Source organism: Gorilla gorilla, chromosome 12 (assembly GCF_029281585.2).
Source record: "Gorilla gorilla gorilla isolate KB3781 chromosome 12, NHGRI_mGorGor1-v2.1_pri, whole genome shotgun sequence".
Taxonomy (NCBI): Eukaryota; Metazoa; Chordata; class Mammalia; order Primates; family Hominidae; genus Gorilla; species Gorilla gorilla.
The window spans coordinates 4,833,795-4,853,606 of NC_073236.2; positions in this window are offsets into that span (position 1 = coordinate 4,833,795).

Consider the following 19,812-nt stretch of genomic DNA (forward strand, 5'->3'; position numbering starts at 1 on the left):
AGTGCAGAGTTATGATGTCACAATGCCCCCTTTGGCAGTTCACAGACAAGGGTCTGTCACCTGGGTGACCAGTGCAGATTTATGATGTCACAAAGCCCCCTTAGGCAGATCACAGGAAATGGTCTCTCACTTTGTTGTCCAGTGCAGAGTTATGATGTCACAATGCCCCATTAGGCAGATCACAGACAAGGGTCTGTCACATGGGTGACCCGTGCAGAGTTATGATGTCACAATGCCCCCTTAGGCAGATAACAGACAAGGGTCTGTCACCAGGGTGACAAGGGCAGAGTTATGATATGACATTGCCCCCTCAGGCATATCACAGACAAGGGTCTGTAACCTAGGTTACAAGTGCAGAGTTATGATGTCAAAATGACCTCTTAGGCCGTTCACAGACAAGGGCCTGTCACCTGGGTGCCCCGTGCATTGTTATGATGTCACAATGCCCCCTTAGGTAGATCACAGACAAGGGCCTGTCACCTGGGTGCCCCGTGCAGAGTTATGATGTCACAATGCCCCCTTAGGCAGATCACAGAAAAGGGCCTGTCACCTGGGTGCCAAATGCAGAGTTATGATGTCAGAATGCCCCCTTAGGCAGATCACAGACAAAGTCCTGTCACCTGTGTGTCCAGAGCAGAGTTATGATGTCACAGTGCCCCCTTAGGCAGATTACAAACAAGGGCATGGCACGTGGGTGACCACTGCTGCATTATGATGTCACAATAACTCCTTAGGCAGATCACATTCAAGGGCCTGTCACATGGGTGACCCGATCAGAGTTATGATGTCACAATGCCCTCTTAGGCAGATCACAGACAAGGGTCTGTCACTTGGGTGACCAGTGTAGAGATATGATGTCAGAATGCTCCGTTAGGCAGATCACAGAAAAGGGTCTGTCACCTGTGGGACCAGTGGAGATTTATGATGTCACAACGCCACCTTAGACAGATCAAAGACAATGGTCTGTCAACTTGGTGACCAATGCAGAGTTATGATGTCACAACGCCCCCTTAGGCCGATCACAAACAAGGGTCCCTCACCTGCATGACCAGTTCACAGTTATGATGTCACAATGCCCACTTAGGCAGATCACTGACAAGGGTCTGTCACCTGGGTGACCAGTGCAGAGCTATGATGTCACATTGCCCACTCATTCAGATCAAAGAGAAGGGTCTGTCACCTGGGTGACCAGTGCAGAATTATGATGGCACAATGCCCCTTTAGGCAGATCACAGGCAAAACTCTGTCACCTGGGGGACCCGTGCAGAGTTGTGATGTCACAATGCCCCTTAGGCAGATAACAGACAAGGCTCTGCCACCTGACTGACACGTGCAGAGTTATGATGTCAAAATGCCCCTATAGGCAGATCAAAGACAAGGGTCTGTCACCTGGGTGCCCAGTGCAGAGTTATGATGTCACAATGCCCCCGTAGGCAGATCACAGACAAGAGTCTGTCACCTGGGTGCCCCGTGCAGAGTTTTGGTGTCACAATGCCCCCTTAGGCAGATCACAGACAAGGGTCTGTCACGTGGTTGACCAGTGCAGAGTTATGATGCCACAATGACCCCTTAAGCAGATCAATTACATGGGCCTGTCACATGGGTGACACGTGCAGAGTTATGATGTCACAATGCACACTTAGGCAGATCAGAGAAAACGGTCTGTCACCTGGGTGACCCGTGATGAGATATGATGTCACAATGCCCCCTTACGCATATCACTGACAAGGGTCTGACACCTGGGAGACGCGTACAGAGTTATGATGTCACAATGCCCCCGTAGACAGTTCACAAACAAGGGTCTGTCTCCTGGGTGACCAGTGCAGAGTTACGATGTCACAATGCCCACTTAGGCAGATCAAAGACAAGGGTCTGTCAGCTCGATAGCCAATGCAGAGTTATGATGTCACAATGCCCCCTTAGGCAGATCAAAGACAAGGGTCTGTCACCTGCGGACCAGTGCAGAGTTATGATGTCTCAATGCACCCTTAGGCAGATCATATTCAAGGGCCTGTCACATGGGTGACCCTTGCAGAGTTTTGATGTCACAATGCCCCATTAGCAGATCACAGACAAGGGTCTTCCACCTGGGTGCCTCGTGCAGAATTATGATGTCACAATGCCTCCTTGGGCAGATGAGAGACAAGAGGCTGTCACCTGGGTGACCAGTGCAGAGTTATGATGTCCCAACGACACCTTAGGCAGTTAACAGACATTGGTCTGTCACCTGGGTGACCAGTGCAGTGTTATGATGTCACAATGACCCCTTAGACAGATCACAGACAAGGGTCTGTCACCTGGGGGCCCCGTGCAGTGTCAGGATGTCACAATGCCATCTTAGGCAGATCACAGACAAGGGCCTGTCACCTGGGTGCCAAGTGCAGAGTTATGATGTCACAATGACCCTTTAGGCAGATCACAGACCAGGGCCTTTCATCTGGGTGAACAGTGCAGAGTTATGATGTCACAATGTCCCCTTAGGCACATTACAAACAAGGGCCTGTCAAGAGGGTGGCCAGTGCAGAGTTATGAATTCATAATGCCGCTTAGGCAGATCACAGACGAGGGTCTGTCACCTGGGTGACCAGTGCAGAGTTAGGTTCTCACAGCTCCCCCTTGGGCAGATCACAGACAATGGTCCGTGACCTGGTGGACCAATGCAGAGTTATGATGTCACAATGCCCCCTTAGGCAGTTCACAGAGAAGGGTCTGTCACCTGGGTGACCTGTGCAGATTTATGATGTCACAACGCCCGCTTAGGCAGATCACAGACAATGGTCTGTTACCTTGGTGACCAATGCAGGGTTATGATGTCACAATGTCCCCTTAGGCAGATCACAGACAATGGACTGTCACCTGGGTTCCAAGTGCGGAGTTGTGATGTCACAATGCCCCCTTAGGCAGATCACAGACAAGGGCCTGTCACCTGGGTGCCCTGTGCAGAATTATGATGTAACAATGCCCCCTTAGGCAGGTTACAAAGAGGGGCCTGTCAGGTGGGTGACCAGTGCACAGTTATGAAGTCACAATGCCACCTTAGGGAGATCACAGACAAGGGCCTGTCACCTGGGTGACCAGTGCCTAGTTATGATGTCACAATGCCCCCTTAGGCAGATCACAGGCAAGGGCCAGTCACCTGGGTTACAAGAGGAGAGTGATGATGTCACAATGCCCACTTACGCAGGAAACAGACAAGAGCCAGTCAACTGGGTGATCACTGAAGAGTTATGACATCACAATGCCCCTTAAGCAGATCACAGACATGGGCCTGTCACCTCGGTAACCAGTGAAGTGTTATGATGTCACAATCCCCTTAGGCAGATCACAGACCAGCGCCTGCCACTTGGGTGACCAGTGCCGTGTTATGATGTCACAATGCCCAGTCAGGAAGATCACAGAGAAGGGTCTGACAGCAGGGTGACTCGTGCAGTGTTATGATGTCACAATGCCCCCTGAGGCAGATCACAGACAAGTATCTGACTGCTGGGTGACCAGTACAGAGTTACGATGTCATATTGCCCCCTTAAGCAGATCACAGACAAGGGTCTGTGACCTGGGTGACCCATGCAGAGTTATGATGTCTCAATGCCCCTTAGGCCAATCACAGACAAGGGCCTGTCACCTGTGTGACCAGTGCAGAGTTATAATGGCACAATGCACACTTAGGCAGATCAGAGACAAGGGTACGTCACCTGGGGACCAGTGTAGGTTTATGATGTCTCAATGCCCCCTTAGGCAGATCACATTCAAGGGCCTGTCACATGGGTGACCCGTGCAGTTTTTTGATGTCACAATGCCCCCTTAGGCAGATCACAGACAAGGGTCTGCCACCTGGGTGCCTCGTGCAGAGTTATGATGTCACAATGCTCCCTTAGGCAGATCACAGAGAAGGGTCAGTAAACTGGGTAACCAGTGCAGAGTTATGAAGTTACTAAACCCCCTTAGGCAGATAGTGGACAAGGATCTGTAACCAGACTCACCAGTGCAGAGTTATGATGTCACAATACCCCGTTAGGCCAATCACAGAAAAGGGTCTGTCACCTGTGTCACCATTGCAGAGTTATGATGTCACAATGCCCCCTTAGGCAGATCACAGACAACGGTCTGTCACCTGGGTGACCCGTGCAGAGATATGATGTCACAATGCCCCGTTAGGCAGATCACCGACCAGGGTCTGACACCTGGGTGACCAGTGCAGAGATATGATGTCACAATGCACCCTTAGGCAGATCACAGACAAGGGTCTGTCACCAGGCTAACGAGTGCAGAGTTACGATGTCACAAAGCCCTCTTTAGGCATATAACAGACAAGGGCCTGTCACCTGGGTGCCCCGTGCAGAGTTACGATGTCACAATACCGTCTTAGGCAGATCACAGGCAAGGGCCTGTCACCTGGGTGTCAAGTGCAGAGTTATGATGTCACAATGTCCCCATAGGCAGATTACCAACAAGGGCCTGTCATGTGGGTGACCAGTGCAGGGTTATGAATACACCATGACCCCTAAGGAAGATCACAGACAAGGGCCTGTCACCTGGGTGACCAGTGCCGAGTGAGGTTGTCACAATGCCCCTTTGGCAGATCACAGAAAATGGTCTGTGATATCGGGGAGCAGTGCTGAATTATGATGTCACAATGCCCCCTTAGGCAGTTCACAGAGAAGGGTCTGTCACCTGGGTGACCAGTGCAGATTTATGATGTCACAACGCCCTCTTAGGAAGATCACAGGCAAGGGTCTGTCGCCTGGTGACCAGTACAGAGCTTTGATGTCACAATATCCCATTAGGCCGATCACAGAAAAGGGTATGTCACCTGGGTGACTATTGCAGAATTATGATGTCACAATGCCCCCGTAGGCAGATCACAGACAAGGGTCTTTCACCTGGGTGACCAGTGCAGACTTATGATGTCACAATGCCCCCTTAGGCAGAACACAGACAAGGGTCTGTCACCTGGGAGACCAGTGCAGTGTTATGATGTCACAATACCCCCTTAGGCAGATCACAGACAAGGGTCTGTCACCTGGTTGACCCGTACATAGTTATGATGTCACAATGCCCCCTTATGCAGATCACAGACAAGGGTCTGTAACCTGGGTGACCAGTGCAGAGTTGTGATGTCACAGTGCCACCTTAGGCAGATCACAGTCAAGGGTACGTCACCTGGGTTACCAGTGCACAGTTATGATGTCACAATGCCCCCTTAGACACATCACAGACAAGGGTACGTAACCTGGCTTAGCAGTGCACAGTTATGATGTCACAATGCCCTCCTAGGCAGATCACACACAAGGGTCTGTCACCACGGTGACTAGTGAAGAGTTATGATGCAACGATGCCCCTTAGGTAAATCACAGAAAAGGGTCTGTCACCTGGGTTACGAGTGCAGAGCTATGATGTCACAATGCTCTTAGGCAGATCAAAGAGAAGGGTCTGTCACCTGGGTGACCCGTGCAGAATTACGATGTCCCAATGCCCACTTAGGCAGATCACAGACAAGGGTCTGTCACCTGGGGGACCCGTGCAGTGTTATAATGTCACAATGCCCCCTTAGGCAGATCTCAAAGGCCTGTCACCTGTGTGAGCCGTGCAGAGTTATGATGTCACATTGCCCCCTTAGGCAGATCAGAGACAAGGGCCTGTCACCTGGGGGCCCCGTGCAGAGTTATGATGTCACAATGCCCACTTAGGCAAATCAAAGACAAGGGTCTGTCACCTCGGTGACCAATGCAGAGTTATGATGTCACAATGCCCCCATAGGCAGATCACAGACACGGGTCTGTCACCTGGGCGAGCAGTGCAGAGTTATGGTGTCTCAATACCCCCTTAGGCAGATCACATTCAAGGGCCTGTCACATGGGTGAGCCGTGCAGAGTTTTGATGTCACGATTCCCCCTTAGGCTGATCACAGACAAGGGTCTGTCACTGGGTGACCAGTGGATAGTTACGATGCCACAATGACACCTTAGGCAGATCACAAACAAGGGTCTGTCACTACCGTGCTCTCTGCAGAGTTATGATGTCACCATGCCCCATCAGCCAGATCACAGACAAGGATCTGTCAACACAGTGACCAGTGCCGGGTTATGATGTCACAATGCCCCCTTAGGCATTTTACAGTCAAGGGTCTGTCACCTATGTGACCAGTGCAGATTTTTGATGTCAAAAAGCACCCTTAGGCAGATCACAGACAAGGGTCTGTCACCTGCGTGACCATCGCTGAGTTAAGATGTCACAATGCCCCCTTAGGCTGAGGACAGACAAGGCTCCCTCACCTGGGTGAACAGTGTAGAGTTTTGATGTCACAATATCCCCTTAGGCAGATCACAGACAACGGTCCATGACCTGGGTAACCAGCACACACTTATGATGTCACTATGCCCCCTTAGGCAGATCACAGACAATGATCTGTCATCTGGGTGGCCAGTGCAGAGTTATGATATCACAATGCCCCCTTAGGCAGTTCACAGACGAGATTCTGTCACCTGGGTGACCAGTGAAGAGTCATGATGTCACTATGCCCCCTTAGGCAGATCAAAGACAAGGGTCTGTCATCTGGGTGACCAGAGCAGGGTGATAATGTCACAATGCACCCTTAGGCAGATAACGGACAAGGGTCTGTCACCAGAGTGACCAGTGCAGAGTTACGATGTCACAATGCTGCGTTATTCAGTTCACAGTCAAGGTTCTGTCACCTCGGTGCCCCGTGCAGCGTTATGATGTCACAATGCCCCCTTAGGCAGATCAAAAACATGGGTATGTCACGTCGGAGACCAGTGCAGATTTATGATGTCACAATGCCCCCTTAGGCAGTTCACAGACAAGGGTCTGTCACCTGGGTGACCCGAGCAGAGTTATGATGTCACAATGCCCCCTTAGGCAGATCACAGACAAATGGTCTGTCACCTGGGTGACCAGTGCACAGTTATGATGTCACCATGCCCACTTAAGCAGATCAAAGACAATGGTCTGTAACCAGGGTGACACGTGCATAGTTATGAAGACACAACGCCCCCTTATACAGATCACAGACAAGGGTCTGTCACGTGGGTGACCAGTGCAGAGTTATGATGTCACAATGGCCTCTTAAGCAGATCACAGAAAAGTGTCTGTCACCACGGTGACCAGTGTAGAGTTATGATGTTACCATGCCCCCTTAGGCAGATCACATACAAGGGTCTGTCACCTGTGTGACCCGTGCCGTGTTATGATGTCACAATACCCCCTTAGGCAGATCACACACAAGGGCCTGTCACCTGGGTGTCCCGAGCTGAGTTATGATGTCATAATGCCCCCTTAGGCAGATAACAGAAAAGGGCCTGTCACCTGGGTGCCCAGTGCAGGGTTACGATGTCACAATGCCCCCTTAGTCAGATCACAGATATCGGGATGTCACCTGGGTGCCCAGTGCAGAGTTATAGTGTCACAATGCCCCCTTATGCTCATCACAGTGAAGGGCCTGTCACCTGGGTGCCCAGTACAGAGTTATGATGTCACAATGCCCCCTTAGGCAGATCAGAGACAAGGGCATGTCACTTGTTGTCTCAGTGCAGAGCTATGATGTCACAATGCCCACTTAAGCAGATCAAAAACCAGGGTCTGTCACCAGGGTGACCCGTGCAGAGTTATGATGTCACAGTGCCCCCTTATGCAGATCACAGACAAGGGTCTGTCACCTGGGTGACCCGTGCAGAGTTATGATGTCACAATGCCCTCTTAGACAGATCACACACAAGGGTGGTACACCTGGTTGACCACTACAGACTTATGATGTCACAATGACCCCTTAGGCAGATCACAGACAAGGGTCTGTCACCTGGGTGACCAGTGCATAGTTATGATGTCACAATGCACCCTTAGGCAGATCACAGACAAGGCTCTGTCATCACGGTGACCAGTGCAGGGTTATGATGTCACAATGCCCTCTCAGGGAGATCACAGACAGGGGTCTGTCACCTGGGTGACCAGTAGAGGGTTATGATCTCATAATGCCCCCTTAGGCAGATCACAGACAAGGGTCTGCCACTGGGGGACCAGTGGATAGTGACGATGTCACAATCACACCTTAGGCAGATCAGAGACAAGGGTCTGTGACCTGTGTGGCCAGTGCAGAGTGATAATGTCACAATGCCCCCTGAGGCATATGACGGATATGGCTCTGTCACCATGGTGACCAGTGCAGAGTTATGATGTCACAATGCCCCCGTAGGCAGATCACAGACAAGGGCCTGTCACCTGGGTGACCAGTGCAGAGTTATGATGTCACAGTGCCCCCTTAGGCAGATGACAAACAAGGGTCTGTCAACACGGTGTTCTGTGCAGAGTTATGATGTCACAATTCCTCATTAGCCAGATCACAGACAAGGGTCTGTCACCACAGTGACCAGTGCCGAGTTATGATGTCACAATACCCCTTTAGGTAGTTTACAGACAAGGGTCTGTAACTTGGGTGACCAATGAAGATTTGTGATGTCAAAATGCACCCTTAGGAAGATGACAGACAATGGTCTGTCACCTGGGGGACCAGTGCAGAGTTGTGATGTCACAATGCCCCCTTAGGCAAATCACAGACAATGGTCCTTCACCTGGGTGACCAGCGCACTCTTATGAAGTCACAATGCCCCCTTAGGCAGATCACAGACAATGATCTGTCCCCTGGGTGACCAGTGCAGAGTTATGATGTCACAATGCCCCCATAGGCAGTTCACAGGCAAGGGTCTGTCACCTTGGAGACCAGTGCAGAGTTATAATGTCACAATGCCCCCTTAGACACATCACAGACAGGGGTCAGTCACCTGGGTGACCAGTGCAGAATTATGATGTCACTATGACCCCTTAGGCAGATCACAGACAAGGGTATGTCATCCGGGTGACCAGTGCAGGGTTATGATGTCACAATGCCCCCTTAGGCAGATAACGGACAAGGGTCTGTCACCAGGGTGACCAGTGCAGAGTTACGATGTCACAATGCCCCGTTAGCCAGTTCACAGACAAGTGTCTTTCAACTGGTTGACGAGTGGGGAGTTATGATGTCACAATTCCCACTTAGGCAGATCACAGTCAAGGGCCTGTCACCTGGGTGTCCAGTGCAGACTTATGATGTCACAATGCCCACTTAGGCAGATCACAGACAGGGGTATGTCACCTGGGTGTCCCGTGCAGTGTTATGATGTCAGAATGTCCCCTTAGGCAGATCAAAGAGAAGGGTATAACACGTGGGTGACCAGTGCAGGGTTATGATATCACAATGCCCCCTTAGGCAGTTCACAGACAATGGTCGGTCACCTTCGTGACCCGTGCAGAGTTATGATGTCACAATGCCCCTTTAGGCAGATCACTGACAAGGGTATGTCACATGGGAGACCCGTGCTGAGTTATGATGTCACAATGACCCCTCAGGCCGATCAAAGAAAAGGGTCCGTCACCTGGATTACCAGTGCACGGTTATGATGTCACAATGCTCCCTTAGGCAGATCACTGAACATAGTCTGTCACCACGGTGACCAGTGCAGTGTTAAGATGCCACAACGCCCCCATAGACAGACCACAGACAAGGGTCTGTCACCTGGGTGAGCAACACAGGCTTATGATGTCACAATGCCCCCTTAGGCAGATCACAGAAAAGGGTCTTTCAAATGGGTGACCAGTGGAGAGTTATGATGTCACAATGCACCCCTAAGCAGATCACAGACGAGGGTCTGCCACCTGGGTGACCAGTGTAGAGTTATGATGTCACAATGGAACCTTAGGCAAATCACAGACAAGGGTCTGTCACCTGAGTGCCCAGTGTAGAGTTATGATGTCACAATGCCTCATTAGGCAGATCACAGAGAAGGGTCTGCCACCTGGGTGACCATTGCAGAGTTATGATGTCACAATGCCCACTTAAGCAGATCAAAGACAATGGTCTGTCACCAGGGTGACCCGGGCAGGGTTATGATGTCACGATGCACCCTTAGGCAGATCACAGACAGGGTTCTATCACCTGGGTGACCAATGCAGAGTTATGATGTCACAATACCCCCTTAGGCAGATGACAGACAAGGGTGTGTCACCTCGGTGACGATTGCACAGTTATGAAGTCACAGTGCCCCCTTTGGCAGATCACAGACAAGGGTCTGTCACCACGATTACAAGTGCAGTGTTATGATGTAACAATGCCCCCTTAGGCAGATCATAGACAAGGGTCTGTCACCTGGGTGACCAGTGCAGAATTATGATGTCACAATGCCCCCCTTAGTAAGATCACAGACAAGCATCTGTCACCTGGGTGACCAGTGCACAGTTATCACATCACAATGCAACCTTAGGCAGATCACAGAGAAGGTTCTGTCACCTGGGTGAGCAGTGCTGAGTTATGATGTCACAATGCCCCTTTAGGCAGATCACAGACATGGGTCTGTCACCTGAGTGACCAGTGCAGAGTTATGACGCCACAATGCCCGCTTAGGCGGTTCACAGACAAGGGTCTGTCTCCTGGGTGACCAGTGTAGAGTTATGATGTCACATTGCCCCCTTAGGCAGATAACGGACAAGGGTCTCTCACCATGGTGACCAGGGCAGAGTTATGATGTCACAATTCCGCATTAGGCAGATGACGGACAAGGCTCTGTCACCAGGGTGAACAGTGCAGAGTTATGAGGTCACAATGCCCCAATAGGCAGATCACAGAAAAGGCTCTGTCACCTGAGTGACCAGTGCAGAGTTTTGATGTCACAATGACCCATTAGGCAGATCACAGACAAGGATCTGTCACCAGGGAGCCCAGTGTAGAGATATGATGTCACATTGCCCCCTTAGGCAGATCACAGAAAAGGTTCTGTCACCTGGGTGACCAGTGCAGAGTTATGATGTCACAATGACCCCTTAGGCAGATCACATTCAATGGACTGTCACCTGGGTGACCAGTGGAGATTTATGATGTCACCATGCCCCCTTAGGCAGATCACAGACAAGAGACTGTCACCTGGGTGACCAGTGCACAGTTATGATGTTACAATGCCTCCTTAGGCATATCACAGACAATGGTCTGTCACCTTGGTGACCAGTGCAGAGCTATGATGTCACAATGCCCCCTTAGGCAGATCACAGACAAGGGTCTGTCACCTGGGTCCCCAGTGTAGAGTTATGATGTCACAATATCCCATTAAGCAGATCACAGACCAGGGTCTGCCACCTTGGTGACCATTGCAGTTTTATGATGTCACAATGACCCGTTAAGCAGATCACAGGCAAGGGTTTGTCACCTGGGTGACCAGTGCAGAGTTATGATGTCACAATGACCCCTTAGGCAGATCACTGACAAAAGATCTGTCACCTGGGTGACCAGTGAAGAGTTATGATGTCACAATGCCCCTTTAGTCAGATCAAAGACAACGGTCGGTCACCTGGGTTACCCGTGCAGAGTTATGATGTTACAATGTCCACTTAAGCAGATCAAAGACAATGGTCTGTAACCAGGGTGACCGGTGCAGAGTTATGATGCCACAATGCACCCTTAGGCAGATCACAGACAACGGCCTGTAACCTGGGTGACCCGTTCAGAGATATGATGTCACAATGCCACGTTAGGCAGATCACAGACAAGGGTGTGTCACCTGGGTGACCAGTGCACAGTTATGAAGTCACAATGCCCCCTTAGGCAGATCACAGACAAGTGTCTGTCTCCACGATGACCAGTGCAGAGTTATGAAGTCACAATGCCCCCTTAGGCAGATGACAGACAAGGGTGTGTCACCTGGCTGACGAGTGCACAGTTATGAAGTCACAATGCACCCTTAGGCAGATCACAGACAAGGGTCTGTCACCACGATGACAAGTGCAGAGTTATGAAGTAACAATCCCCACTTAGGCAGATCATAGACAAGGGTCTGTCACCTGGGTGACCAGTGCAGAGATATGATGTCACAAGGCCCCCCTTAGGCAGATCACAGACAAGCATCTGTCACCTGGGTGACCAGTGCACAGTTATCATGTCACAATGCACCCTTAGGCAGATCACAGAGAAGGTTCTGTCACCTGGGTGAGCAGTGCAGAGTTATGATGTCACAATGCCCCATTAGGCAGATCACAGACAAGGGTCTGTCACCCGAGTGACCAGTGCAGAGTTATGATGTCACAATGAGCCCTTAGGCAGATCACAGACAAGGGTCTGTCACATGGGTGACCAGTGCAGAGTTATGATGTCACAATGCCCCCTTAGGCAGATAACGGACAAGGGTCTGTCACCATGGTAACCACTGAAGAGTTATGACGTCACAATGCCCCGTTAGGCAGTTCACAGTCAACGTTCTGTCGCCTGGGTGACCAGTGCACAGTTATGATGTCACAATGCCGCCATACGCAGATCACAGACAAAGTTCTGTCTCCTGGGGGAGAAGTGCAGAGTTATGATGTCACAATGCCCCCTTAGGCAGATCACTGAAAAGGGTCTGTCACCTGGGTGACCAGTGCAGACTTTAGATGTCACAATGACCCCTTAGGCAGATCACAGACAAAGGTCTGTCACCTTAGTGACCAGGGCAGAGTTATGCTGTCACAATTCCGCGTTAGGCAGATGACGGAAAAGGCTCTGTCACCAGGGTGAACAGTGCAGAGTTATGATGTCACAATGCCCCAATAGGCAGATAACAGTAAAGCGTCTGTCACCTGAGTGACCAGTGCAGAGTTATGATGTCACAATGACCCCTTAGGCAGATCACAGACAAGGGTCAGTCACCAGGGAGCCAAGTGTAGAGTTGTGATGTCACATTGCCCCCTTAGGCAGATCACAGACAAGGGTCTGTCACCTGGGTGACCAGTGCAGAGGTATGATGTCAAAATGAACCCTTAGGGAGATCACAGACAAGGGTCTGTCACCTGGGTGACCAGTGGAGATTTATGATGTCACCATGCCCCCTTAGGCAGATCACCAACAAGAGTCTGTCACCTGGGTGACCAGTGCATAGTTATGATGTTACAATGACTCCTTAAGCATATCACAGACAATGGTCTGTCACCTTGGTGGCCAGTGCACAGTTATGATGTCACAATGCCCCCTTAGGAAGATCACAGACAAGGGTCTGTCACCTGGGTTCCCAGTGTAGAGTTATGATGTCACAATGTCCCATTAAGCAGATCACAGACAAGGGTCTGCCACCTTGGTGACCATTGCAGTTTTATGATGTCACAATGACCCGTTAGGCAGATCACAGGCAAGGGTTTGTCACCTGTGTGACCAGTGCAGAGTTATGATGTCACAATGCCCCTTTAGTCAGATCAAAGACAACGGTCTGTCACCTGGGTTACCCGTGCAGAGTTATGATGTTACAATGTCCACTTAAGCAGATCAAAGACAATGGTCTGCAACCAGGGTGACCCGTGCAGAGTTATGATGTCACAATGCACCCTTGGGCAGATCACAGACAACGGCCTGTAACCTGGGTGACCCGCTCAGAGTAATGAAGTCACAATTCCACCTTACGCAGATCACAGACAAGGTTGTGTCACCTGGGTGACCAGTGCACAGTTATGAAGTTACAATGCCCCCTTAGGCAGATCACAGACAACGGTCTGTCTCCACGATGACCAGTGCAGAGTTATGAAGTCACAATGCCCCCTTAGGCAGATGCCAGACAAGGGTGTGTCACCTGGGTGACGAGTGCACAGTTATGAAGTCACAATGCCCCCTTAGGCAGATCACAGACAAGGGTCTGTCACCACGATGACAAGTGCAGAGTTATGAAGTAACAATGCCCACTTAGGCAGATCATAGACAAGGGTCTGTCACCTGGGTGACCAGTGCAGAGATATGAAGTCACAATGCCCCCTTAGGCAGATCACAGACATGGGTCTGTCTCCACGATGACCAGTGCAGAATTATGAAGTCACAATGCCCCCTTAGGCAGATGACAGACAAGGGTGTGTCACCTGGCTGACGAGTGCACAGTTATAAAGTCACAATGCCCCCTTAGGTAGATCACAGACAAGCATCTGTCACCTGGGGGACCAGTGCACAGTTATCATGTCACAATGCACCCTTAGGCAGATCACAGACAAGGGTCTGTCACCTGGGGGAGAAGTGCAGAGTTATGATGTCACAATGCCCCATTAGGCAGATCACAGACAAGGGTCTGTCACCTGAGTGACCAGTGCAGAGTTATGATGTCACAATGCCCCATTAGGCAGATCACAGACAAGGGTCTGTCACCTGAGTGACCAGTGCAGAGTTATGATGTCACATTGCACCCTTAGACAGATAACGGACAAGGGTCTGTCACCATGGTGACCTGTGAAGAGTTATGATGTCACAATGCCCCGTTAGGCAGTTCACAGTCAAGGTTCTCTCACCTGGGTGACCAGTGCAGAATTATGATGTCACATTGCCCCCTTAGGCAGATCACAGACAAGGGTCTGTCACCTGGGGGAGAAGTGCAGAGTTATGATGTCACAATGCCCCCTTAGGCAGATCACTGAAAAGGGTCTGTCACCCGGGTGACCAGTGCTGAGTTTAGATGTCACAATGACCCCTTAGGGAGATCATAGACAAGGGTCTGTCACCAGGGAGCCCAGTGTAGAGTTATGATGTCACATTGCCCCCTTAGGCAGATCACTGAAAAGGTTCTGTCACCTGGGTGACCAGTGCAGAGTTATGATGTCACAATGACCCCTTAGGCAGATCACAGACAAGGGTCTGTCACCTGGGTTCCCAGTGTAGAGTTATGATGTCATAATGTCCCATTAAGCAGATCACAGACAAGGGTCTGCTACCTTGGTGACCATTGCAGTTTTATGATGTCACAATGACCCGTTAGGCAGATCACAGACAAGGCTTTGTCACCTTGGTGACCAGTGCAGAGTTATGATGTCACAATGACCCCTTAGGCAGATCACAGACAAGGGTCTGTCACCTGGTGGAGAAGTGCAGAGTTATGATGTCACAATGCCCCCTTAGGCAGATCACTGAAAAGGGTCTGTCACCTGGGTGACCAGTGCAGAGTTTAGATGTCACAATGACCCCTTAGGCAGATCACAGACAAGGGTCTGTCACCAGGGAGCCCAGTGTAGAGTTATGATGTCACATTGCCCCCTTAGGCAGGTCACAGAAAAGGTTCTGCCACCTGGGTGACCAGTGCAGAGTTATGATGTCACAATGACCCCTTAGGCAGATCACAGACAAGGGTCTGTCTCCCGGGTTCCCAGTGTAGAGTTATGATGTCAGAAAGTCCCATTAAGCTGATCACAGACAAGGGTCTGCCACCTTGGTGACCATTGCAGTTTTATGATGTCACAATTACCCGTTAGGCAGATCACAGGCAAGGCTTTGTTACCTGGGTGACCAGTGCAGTTTTATGAAGTCACAATGCCCCATTAGGCAGATCACAGACAAGGGTCTGTTACCACGATGACAAGTGCAGAGTTATGAAGTAACAATCCCCACTTAGGCAGATCATAGACAAGGGTTGTCACCTGGGTGACCAGTGCAGAGATATGATGTCACAAGGCTCCCCTTAGGCAGATCACAGACAAGCATCTGTCACCTGGGTGACCAGTGCACAGTTATCATGTCACAATGCACCCTTAGGCAGATCACAGAGAAGGTTCTGTCACCTGGGTGAGCAGTGCAGAGTTATGATGTCACAATGCCCCATTAGGCACATCACAGAGAAGGGTCTGTCACCTGAGTGACCAGTGCAGAGTTATGATGTCACAATGCCCCCTTAGGCAGATCACAGACAAGGGTCTGTCACCTGGGTGAGCAGTGCAGAGGTATGATGTCACATTGCCCCTTAGGCAGATAACGGACAAGGGTCTGTCACCATGGTGACCAGTGCAAAGTTATGATGTCACAATGCCCCGTTAGGCAGTTCACAGTCAAGGTTCTGTCACCTGGGTGACCAGTGCACAGTTATGATGTCACAATGCCGCGTTACGCAGATCACAGACAAAGTTCTGTCACCTGCGGGAGAAGTGCAGAGTTATGATGTCACAATGCCCCCTCAGGCAGATCACTGAAAAGGGTCTGTCACCTGGGTGACCAGTGCAGAGATTAGATGTCACAGTGACCCCTAAGGCAGAACACAGACAAGGGTCTGTCACCTTAGTGACCAAGGCAGAGTTATGACGTCACAATTCCGCGTTAGGCAGATGACGGAAAGGCTCTGTCACCAGGGTGAACAGTGCAGAGTTATGATGTCACAATGACCCCTTAGGCAGATCACAGACAAACGATCTGTCACCTGGGAGACCAGTGCAGAGTTATGATGTCACAATGCCCCTTTTGTCAGATCAAAGACAACGGTCTGTCACCTGGGTTACCCGTGCAGAGTTATGATGTTACAATGTCCACTTAAGCAGATCATAGACAATGGTCTTTAACCAGGGTGACCCGTGCAGATTTATGATGTCACAATGCACCCTTTGGCAGATCACAGACAACGGCCTGTAACCTGGGTGACCTGTTCAGAGTTATGAAGTCACAATGCCACCTTACGCAGATCACAGACAAGGGTGTGTCTCCTGGGTGACCAGTGCACAGTTATGAAGTCACAATGCCCCCTTAGGCAGATCACAGACAAGGGTCTGTCTCCGCGATGACCAGTGCAGTATTATGAAGTCACAATGCCCCCTTAGGCAGATGACAGACAAGGGTGAGTCACCTGGTTGACCAGTGCAGAGATATGATGTCACAATGCCCCCTTAGGGAGATCACAGACAAGGGTCTGCCACCTTGGTGACCATTGCAGTTTTATGATGTCACAATGACCCCTTAGGCAGATCACAGACAAGGGTCTGTCACCTGGGTGACCAGTGCAGAGTTATGATGTCACAATGACCCCTTAGGCAGATCACAGACAAATGATCTGTCACCTGGGAGACAAGTGCAGAGTTATGATGTCACAATGCCCCTTTAGTCAGATCAAAGACAACGGTCTGTCACCTGGGTTACCCGTGCAGAGTTATGATGTTACAATGTCCATTTAAGCAGATCAAAGACAATGATCTGTAACCAGGGTGACCCGTGCAGAGTTATGATGTCACAATGCACCCTTAGGCAGATCACAGACAACAGCCTGTAACCTGGGTGACCCGCTCAGAGTTATGAAGTCACAATGCCACCTTACGCAGATCACAGACAAGGGTGTGTCACCTGGGTGACCAGTGCACAGTTATGAAGTCACAATGCCCCCTTAGGCAGATCACAGACAAGGGTCTGCCACCTTGGTGACCATTGCAGTTTTATGATGTCACAATGACCCCTTAGGCAGATCACAGTCTAGGGTCTGTCACCTGGGTGACCAGTGCAGAGTTATGATGTCACAATGCCCCCATAGACAGATCACAGACAAATGATCTGTAACCTGGGTGACCACTGCAGAGTTATGATGTCACAATGCCCCTTTAGTCAGATCAAAGACAACGGTCTGTCACCTGGGTTACCCGTGCAGAGTTATGATGTTACAATGTCCACATAAGCAGATCAAAGACAATGGTCTGTAACCAGGGTGACCGTGCAGAGTTATGATGTCACAATGCACCCTTAGGCAGATCACAGACAACGGCCTGTAACCTGGGTGACCCGCTCAGAGTTATGAAGTCACAATGCCACCTTACGCAGATCACAGACAAGGGTGTGTCACCTGGGTGACCAGTGCACAGTTATGAAGTCACAATGCCCCCTTAGGCAGATCACAGACAAGGGTCTGCCACCTTGGTGACCATTGCAGTTTTATGATGTCACAATGACCCCTTAGGCAGATCACAGACAAGGGTCTGTCACCTGGGTGACCAGTGCAGAGTTATGATGTCACAATGCCCCCTTAGGCAGATCACAGACAAGGGTCTGCCACCTTGGTGACCATTGCAGTTTTATGATGTCACAATGACCCCTTAGGCAGATCACAGACAAGGGTCTGTCACCTGGGTGACCAGTGCAGAGTTATGATGTCACAATGCCCCCATAGGCAGATCACAGACAAATGATCTGTAACCTGGGTGACCAGTGCAGAGTTATGATGTCACAATGCCCCTTTAGTCAGATCAAAGACAACGGTCTGTCACCTGGGTTACCCGTGCAGAGTTATGATGTTACAATGTCCACATAAGCAGATCAAAGACAATGGTCTGTAACCAGGGTGACCGTGCAGAGTTATGATGTCACAATGCACCCGTAGGCAGATCATAGACAAGGGTGTGTCACCTCGGTTACGATTGCACAGTTATGAAGTCACAATGCCCCTTTAGGCAGATCACAGACAAGGGTCTGTCACCACGATGGCAAGTGCAGAGTTATGATGTAACAATGCCCCCTTAGGCAGATCATAGACAAGGGTCTCTCACCTGGGTGACCAGTGCAGAGTTATGATGTCACAATGCTCCCCTTAGTCAGATCACTGACAAGCATCTGTCACCTGGGTGACAAGTGCACAGTTATCATATCACAATGCACCCTTAGGCAGATCACAGAGAAGGTTCTGTCACCTGGGTGAGCAGTGCAGAGTTATGATGTCACAATGCCCCCTTAGGCAGATCACAGACAAGGGTCTGTCACCTTAGTGACCAGGGCATAGTTCTGATGTCACACTTCCTCGTTAGGCAGATGACGGACAAGGGTCTGTCACCAGGGTGAACAGTGCAGAGTTATGATGTCACAAAGCCCCAATAGGCAGATCGCAGAAAAGGATCTGTCACCTGCATTACCAGTGCAGAGTTATGATGTCACAATGACCCCTTAGGCAGATCACAGAAAAGGGTCTGTCACCAGGGAGCCCAGTGTAGAGTTCTGATGTCACATTGCCCCCTTAGGCAGATCACAGAAAAGGTTCTGTCACCTGGGTGACCAGTGCAGAGTTATGATGTCACAATGTCCCATTAAGCAGATCACAGACAAGGGTCTCTCACCTTGGTGACCATTGCAGCTTTATGATGTCACAATGACCCCTTAGGCAGATCACAGACAAGGGTCTGTCACCTGGGTGACCAGTGCAGAGTTATGATGTCACAATGCACCCTTAGGCAGATCACAGACAACGGCCTGTAACCTGGGTGACCCGCTCAGGGTTATGATGTCACAATGCCACCTTACGCAGATCACGGACAAGGGTGTGTCACCTGGGTGACCAGTGCACATTTATGAAGTTGCAATGCCCCATTAGGCATGTCACAGACAAGGGTCTGTCATCACGATGACCAGTGCAGAGTTATGAAGTCACAATGTCCTCTTAGGCAGATCACAGTCAAGGGTCTGTCACCACGATGACTAGTGCAGTGTAATGATGTCACAATGCCCCCATAGTCAGATCACAGACAATTGTCTGTCACCTTGGTCTCCAGTGCAGATTTATGATGTCACAATGCCCCCCTTAGGCAGATCACAGACAAGCGTCTGTCACCTGGGTGACCAGTGCAGAGTTTATATGTCACAATCACCCCTTAGGCAGATCACAGACATGGGTCTGTCACCTGAGTGACCAGTGCATAGTTATGATGTCACAATTCCGCCTTAGGCAGATAACGGTCAAGTGTCTGTCCCCAGGGTGAACAGTGCAGAGTTATGATTTCACAGTGCCCGAATAGGTAAATCACTGTAAAGGGTCTGTCACCTGGGTGACCAGTGCAGAGTTATGATGTCACAATGCCCCCTTAGGCAGATCACAGACAAGGGTCTGCCACCTGGGTGTCCATTGCAGTGTTATGATGTCACAATTACCCCTTAGGCAGATCACAGAGAAGGTTCTGTCACCTGGGTGACCAGAGCAGAGTTATGATGTCACAATGACCCCTTAGGAAGATCACAGACAAAAGATCTGTCACCTGGGTGACCAGTGCAGATTTATG